The sequence below is a fragment of the Molossus molossus genome, unplaced genomic scaffold (assembly GCF_014108415.1).
Source record: "Molossus molossus isolate mMolMol1 unplaced genomic scaffold, mMolMol1.p scaffold_m16_p_7, whole genome shotgun sequence".
Classification (NCBI taxonomy): Eukaryota; Metazoa; Chordata; class Mammalia; order Chiroptera; family Molossidae; genus Molossus; species Molossus molossus.
The window spans coordinates 108,044,870-108,052,775 of NW_023425401.1; the positions used below are offsets into that span (position 1 = coordinate 108,044,870).

The 7,906-nt window shown below is 44.3% G+C and overlaps 1 non-coding gene across 1 annotated transcript; it reads left to right on the plus strand.

Moving 5' to 3' along the window:
- Positions 1-5,887: 5,887 nt before the first annotated feature.
- On the plus strand, positions 5,888-5,959 carry TRNAC-GCA. The gene has a single exon. It is a non-coding gene; the product is annotated as a tRNA-Cys (tRNA).
- Positions 5,960-7,906: the final 1,947 nt, after the last annotated feature.

Genomic DNA, 7,906 nt, shown 5'->3' on the forward strand with positions numbered 1-7,906 from the left:
CTGTGGCCCCAAGAATCCGTCACTCTCTTCTGGTCTGTTACCACTGCCACCTCCTTCACCCTCCTAGAAAAATCTAAGGTGGGTGGTCTGCAGCTCACCTGGGGAGCAGGCTGGTGAACATGATCCCCATGTTCTGCTCTGGGCCTTGTCTCTCCAGGGTGGAAGAGAGGTCACCTTGAGCAAGTACAGATGAGGAGTACAGATTCATAGGTGGGTCTTACTTCCAGCAAACTCCCAATGTGGAAGAATCCAGACGTAGGAAACAAGTATCAGTTTGTTTTTAGGTTTATTTTAAAAAATTCAATAACTAAAGTTATTATTGAATTGGCCCATAACTAAGTTTTCTACAGCTTTTGAAAATAGTGCTTTGGTTACAAAAATTAGATTTCTCACCATGTATATTCAGGAACACTTATTGTGTGAAACGTGGCCAACCCAGCAATGACATTATTCATTATAAGAGAAACAAGCTCTTTACTCGGACTCTGACTCATATTTTAAGCAATTTTGTTTTATAAGGCTGCACCTTGAGTCTTCACTTTTTTACGAACTTGTGATGAATACAATACTGCCTATGGCTTTGGGGGGAGGGGGTGGAGAAGCCAGTCACATCAAAGACTAGTCAGATGAAATTGGCATAATTTTATAGGGACACCTAGTCCCTTCTAGCTTGGCTGGGGACAAAGCTCAGTAGAAATTAGTCAACAAGTCCATACTGCATACCAACCAGATCCTAAGCCTGGTGATGGTCATAAAGACTATGTAATCAAGGTGATCATAGTTCACCTTGGTTTCATAGAAACCAGGATTTTTAGTATAATAATGGTGTGGGTTTTTTTTCAAAAATTTTTTTCAAAACATTTTCTTCTTTTATTGATTTTAGAGAGAGAGGAAGTGAGAGGGAGAGAGAGATAGAAACATTGATGAGAGAGAACATCAATTGGCTGCCTCCTGCATGCCCCCCCCCCCCCCCGGGGATGGGGCCCACAACCAAGGCATGTGTCCTGACCGGGAATAGAACTGGCAACCTCTTGGTGCATGGGTCGAGGCTCAACCACTGAGCCACATCAGCCAGACTAATAAAAGTTTTTATGTCACTTATTGGTGCTAAGAGATAGTCTGGGAGATGTAACTTGAACCCCAAATAGAGACAAACCTGGGACAATTTATAGATTCATGTGAAAAAAAGAGAACATCTGAAATCATAAGAATGATTTCTTGTCCTAAGAAAACAAGCATGTAAAGTCATTTATTCAGTTGGTTGGAGCATCATCCGGATGTGCCAAGGTTGCGGGTTCAATAAATGGGTAAAACAACAAATCGATGTTTCTCTCTTGCTCTCCCTTCCTCTTTCTCTAATATCAATACATTTGAAATATAAAATAAAAAATAAGACATCAAATACTGAGGAATAAAAATAATCAAAGATGTGCAATGTCAATATCTCCCTATAGAAAACTACAAAAATCACAGAGAAATAGTAAAGACCTCAAAAATGGTGGGATATACTAAAGAGAATAAGACACAAAATATAGTAACAATATCAGTTCTCATTCCATCTTTATCTATAGATTTCAGAGTAAGCTCAACCACATAATTTTTTTGCGTGGATAATTACACACTGATACTAAAAATTTCTATGGGCATTTAAAAGGCTGGGAACTTTCTTATCCATTAGAAAGTTAGTCGAAGGCATCCTGGCACCTCGAAATATTTCAACAAGTATTTTCTAAGAACAAATGCATTTTTTGCCCAGCCGGTGTGGCTCAGTGGTTGAGTGTTGACCCATGCACCAAGAGGTCATGGTTTGATTCCCGGATTGATTTGATTCCTGGTCAGGGCACATGCCTAGGTTGTGGGCCTGGTCCTCACTGGGGGGAAGCAGGAAGCAGCCAATCAATGTTCTCTCTCATCAATATTTCTATCTCTTTTTCCCTCTCCCTTCCCCTCTCTCTAAAATCAATAAAGAAAAAAAATTTGTTTTAATGTATTCTCCTACAGCACACTCAGGAAGTTTATTAGTGATACAATTTGATCACCTATTCCAGAGATTTTCAACCTTTTTCATCTCATGGCACACATAAACTAATTACTAAAATTCTGTGGCACACCAAAAAATATATTTTTGCTGATTTGATAAGAAAACAGATATAATTTTGATTGATTTACAAAATTATCATCACCATCATCTACTTTTTTGCTCCAACGTGACTTTTAAAAAAATCTGGTGCTTATACTCATATATAAGGTTTCTGGTACCAAGATTAACCAATCAGATGCACACTTATTATGCAACATGACCAATAAGATGCAACTCTATTATATGACCTGTATACTTATGGTTCAAGGCAGGGCATTCATACCAGATGGCTATGGTTGTGTTGTCTGTTGTCATTTTTTAATTTGACAATCTAAGGGAAAAGAGATCGGTACCCTTGACTAAATAGTCAGGTATTGCATGTTTTAAAAATTATTTTGGAACATTGGTTGAAAATCCCTGATCTGTTATACAATCTATATTCTATATAGGGTGGGGGAAAAGTAAATGTACAGTTGATAGTATGGAAAATAATACACTAATTGATAAATAATAAAAGAATAAGCTCTGCTTTGCATACTCACAACTGTAAACGTACTTTTCTTCTATGCTGTATGTCTCAATTGTCCCAATAATGTTATTTATTTTGTCTTTGATTTCCAATACAAGACCCAATCAAGGCTCATGTATTATATGTGGTAGTCCTATTTTTAGATCACTTTAGTCTAGAAGAGTTCTCTGGTCCTCTAGTTTCTTTCATGAGATTGACATTCTTGAAAGGTCAGAGCTAGTTGCTTTGCAGAATGTCCCTGTAGTCACTGTACATAGGACAGCAAGGGTGGGTCTCACGAACATAACATTGGGAGAAGGAGTTTAAAAAAATAGGCCAATAAATATGTTAAAAGCTGAGAAAGTGGTTACTTTTGGAGAGAAGGATTTATGTGATTGTTTCCTCATTATTTAAAGGTCAATATTCTAGCAAAATGACTACATGGATGATATTATGTCCTTCTCGGTGCGTTCCATTGAGGGAAATGATGTCAATGTGTTCTACTATAGATGAAGTTGCATTTGATTATTCAATTAAAGTGGTGTTTGACAAAATTTTCTATATCCTGTTCCCCCCAATTTTCACCAAACAAATTTAGCATCCATGAATGATTCTTCCCTAAATCAATATTTACAGTGATGGTTATAAACGCGATTTTATATTTCTATCATTCCTTTTACATTTATTAGTTGACTTTTTTGTAAAGAAGAGCTTCCCTTTCTCCACCCAAAATTAAGAAGCTTATTAACATGGATTCATGGATTATTTAATTTAATGAGCTACATAACATATTCCTATCTTTATTCATTTTGATGCTCAAATTGTCCCCAAGTTAGCTAGTGGTGAGCATCTTCAGGCTGGCCCGGTGTTCTGTTGCATGTCCCCATCAGATTTTGAGCACTTTCTAACTTCTGGCACAAAATGTTCTGTTGTTCATCTTTTAGGTTTCTTGCCCAGCCCTGGAATCAGCCATTTCTCCAAGAGTTCCTGTTTCCTTTCAGTGGTATTTGGTAACCACGACCCGAGCATAAGGAGTGCTCAGTGCAACCGAGCTGTTGCTTCTAGCCCCTTTCAAAGGACAGAATTAGGACGTGTGTGTGTACGCATGCACGCACGTGTATTCACACAGTTATGCACAATTCCAGTCCAACTCCACAGTTCTTCCTTACCTCTCTCAGTTCCATATTTACATTTCCTGCCTCAGTTAGACTCCTGGTTACCCAAAGTATCAATATATTTACTCATTTGCTCAAAAGTAGGTTTTGAAAGTTATACCAAAACAACTTACTAAATCAAGTTCAATCTCTCATTGTAACTCAATATCCCCCCCCACCCCCAAATGTATACCACTGTGCTTTCTTCATTTTATCAATGTTAGGGGTTTTTTGGTTGTTGTTAATCCTCACTGAGGATATTTTCTCCATTGATTTTTTTCTTAGAGAGAGAGTGGAAGAGAAGGGGAAGGGAGAGAGTGAGAGGAGAGAGAGAGCAAGAGAGAGAGAGAGAGATCAATGTGAGAGAGTCACAAGGATTGGTTGTCTCCTGCATATGTCCCGACCAGGGCTGGGGATTGAACCTGCAACCCAGGTACGTGCCCTTGACCAGGAATCAAACCCTAGAACCTCCAGTGCACAGGCTGCTGCTCTAACCACTGACCAACACTGGCCAAGGCAGGGTTCTCGTTTTTATGTTTATCTCCTCAGGCTTGTTACTTTAGTTTTGGAAATGCAAAACATTAAAATGATTCATAGGTTGAGGCTATAGAAAGGTGTATACACAAAGAAGAGTCATTCCCTACTCCACCCCTTATCTCATTTCCATCACCTCTGAGTAATGTTCCATTTCTTGATCTGGATGTGGGGTTACACAGGTGGTATTTAATTTGTAGTATTCACAAAGCTGAACACTTACGATCTGTGAATTTTTGTATGTTTCATACTCGAATGAAGAATTAAGTGAACCCAATGAAATATGCCAGTCCGCGTTTGATCAGAGCAGCCTCATCATCAAGTATTATTGAATAAGGGAATTATTATAGAAAGTAGACCTTGCACAGTTGTAGGATGAGCTCGGAGAAGTAACAGTCCAGAAGGGGGAGTTGGAGGATCAGAGAACAGTCACTAAGGAGCCTTCGTACAGCAGAGCACGGTGACAAAGTCAGAGACATGGGGCCATCAGGGAAGGCACGTGCTGATCTTGGCACTGGCATGGGACCACGACGGGGCTGGTGAAAAAGCTGATAGAAAATTGCCACTCTGCTTCGCGACCACCTCTGTAGGTCCTCAGCCAAGCACCTGGAGGCTGCACAGGATCTACTGGGTAGGGACAGGCCTGGTGGGATAGCAGGCCTCACGTGCTTCTTTAGGTGGTATCTTTTCTCTGTCCTTTGGGATCTATGTGGCCTTTTGATTTCAGTGGTGCCTTCCCGTGTTCCTGCCAGTTGGCAAGGGCTTGGTTCACTTTCCAGGTCTGCAGTGCTGGGCCTCAGGCCAGCGTTGGTCCAGCACAGGCATCTCTGGTCATGGTTCCTCCGCACAGTCCCTGCCGCTTCAGCTGTGCTGACCTTCTGGTCTGAGCTCTCTTGGGACAGCTGGGTGGCTTCCTGGGCCCCAGGATGGAGGCTGTGGCCTCTCAGTCCAAATTATTCCAATAATTTGCCTGGGCCCTGGCTGTATGGCTCAGATGGTTTGGAGCATCACTGAAAAGGTTGTGGGTTCAATCCCTGGTTGGGCACGTATGGGAGGCAACCAACTGATGTTTCTCTCTCACATCAATGTTTCTCTCTCTCTCCTTTTCTCTCCATAAAATCAATAAAACATATCCTCGGGGAGGATTAAAATAATAACGATAATAACAATAATAATTTGCCTGGGCTTCCTGGGTTCCGTGAAGACTCTGCCAGAAGCCAAGAAGTAGCTGTGGGGAGAAGAAAGCAGAGCGGAGGAGGAGATGGGCCACAAGGCTCCCAACCCAGCCCAGGTGTCAGAGGGTGGGGGAGGGGGAGTGCTGCAGGCCAGGCGTGTTTAAAGTCAATGGAGTTTGCTGGGAGAGGAAGGATGGAGGGGACGGTTCAGCTCTCAGCAATGAGTTTCCAAACCGGTACCTTTAAAGTGACGCTAAGAAAGATGAGATTGGAAGATCTAAGCAGGGTTTTCTCAGGGCCAAAGGTACTGACTAATTTTGCTGTAAGGCAAATTTTTCACATCTCCAGAACCTTCTAAGAATTAATAGAAAGTGCACAGATGTGGGTGTTGCAACACAGGTGAAAAGGTATCTAGTCAGAGGTGTATAGCAGGTAAGGGGGTATAGCTCAGGGGTAGAGCATTTGACTGCAGATCAAGAGGTCCCTGGTTCAAATCCGGGTGCCCCCTGCTCCATTGGTTTTCTTATTCATAGCCATTGCTCATATTCCCATTTCCTTTCATCCATGCCAATCACGGACCTTCCTGTAATCGGAATGCACAGGTACAATTGCTTTCTGGGTGGGTTGCTGCTCCCTTGTCTCCCCGTACTAACTTTGGCGTCTGGTGTTGCCTCTTTGTACTGTCTCATTTTTCCAGCTCTGTTGGGTCCTCAAAGAGAAGGCGGGGACCCTCAGGCAGAATTCTGCTGGGCTTTCCCAGGGCAGCAGAAGAGAGCTGTGGATACAGGACTTTGCAGGAACAAACAATAAATGGGAACCCTAAGCCATCACCCTCGCCTTCCCACCGACAGCTTGGCACAGTGGAGTGGTGGTCAGAATTACAGAGACGAATCCGCATCCAGGATCCCTGTGCGGGGTTGACCTTGCCCTCGGGGAGCTGGTTTCTCCGCGCCAGAACTCACTTTCTTCAGCCTCAGGCCAAAAGGCCGTCTTAGCTACTCCAACAAGGGAGACAGAGATTCTGCCGTGTTGCTCCTCCAAACCCCAGCTGATGGGGCTCTGTGACACTCTGAATCAGGCCCCTTTCTGTCCTCCCTGAAGGGAGAAAGGTGAAGGGCTGGGAGTCCAGGTAGGTGGGTCCTTTTGGAAATGGTGGGCCAGCTCTTGGGTTAAACAAAAAAGCAACGGGAAATGTTTTGGGGTTTCTTCAAGCAGCTTCTCTCCTCTTCTCCTTGGATGACCCCCCCAAGGAGGGAGGCCAGGAGAGCTGCAGAGCTCAGGATGGTGTCTCATTATGTACTGGTCCGGCAGCTTCTAAAACATTAGTCCAGGGCCTTGCAGAGCCGCGTGTACACGCACACACGAAAGGTATCAATTAGGCTTCACGTTAATATCCAAGGGGGTATAGCTCAGGGGTAGAGCATTTGACTGCAGATCAAGAGGTCCCCAGTTCAAATTCGGGTGCCCCCTGTGTACCATTTTGAATAATCTTCCCAGGTCCCTTCAGAGCCCGCCTTCCATCGACAAGCACGCTGGGAGGTGAAGTCCTGAAGGAGGTTGAGGACTCAGGAGGCTGCAGTCCAGTCACACTGCTGGACTCATTAAGGGTGAAGGTGAGCTGTTCCCTGCAGACCTCTGGCGGCAACCGGAGCACCCGGCCAATGTCAGCTTTATTTTCTAAGTGTCAGAGCCTCCCAGGTGCCCAGGGGTGAGTTAGACAGTGTTACCTTGGATGAGTCGCTCAATCTCTCAAGCTGATTGGCTATTTTTTTTTTTTTTTTTTAATCCTCACCCGAGGACATTTTTCCTTTTTTTGTTCAGGTAGAGTGGGAGGGAGAGAGAGGAACAGAGAGAGAGAAACATCGATGTGAAAGGGACACATCGAGTGGCTGCCACCTGCATAACCGACCAGGGCCGGGGACAAACTGCAACCGAGGTACGCGCCCTTAGCGGAAACCGAACCCTGGTCTCTCAGGACCGCAGGCCGACGCTCTAACCGCTGAGCCAAACCGGCCAGGGCCTGATTGGCTATTTTTAACAAGTTTCTGGTTCCTGTCAAGTCTAAGAGTATCCAATTCCAGATGAACAAAGAATCTGTCTCTCTGTTAGGGTTAGGGTTCTCTCTCTACCCCTTTCCCTAGTCCTGTGTGCCTAGTCCCACCTGGGACCCACAGATCTCGAGGGCTACTGAGGACTGTGAAGCAGAAACTGGACACTGGGCTTTATCTGGCCCTGCTGAAGACACGGATGGACTTCTTCCACGGCACGACGGAGGGAAATGGGACTTTGGAAGCCCAGGGGCAGGAGCAGCCACCACCAGTAAACCACCTTGCCACCTCACAACCTCCCGTGCATGGGACCTGGAAATGCTCTTCTCAAGATCCCGTGGGAGAGCCCGACTCCCACCCACAGCACAAGGAGCATTTCTGTGACCCAATGTTGGAGGCCCATGGTT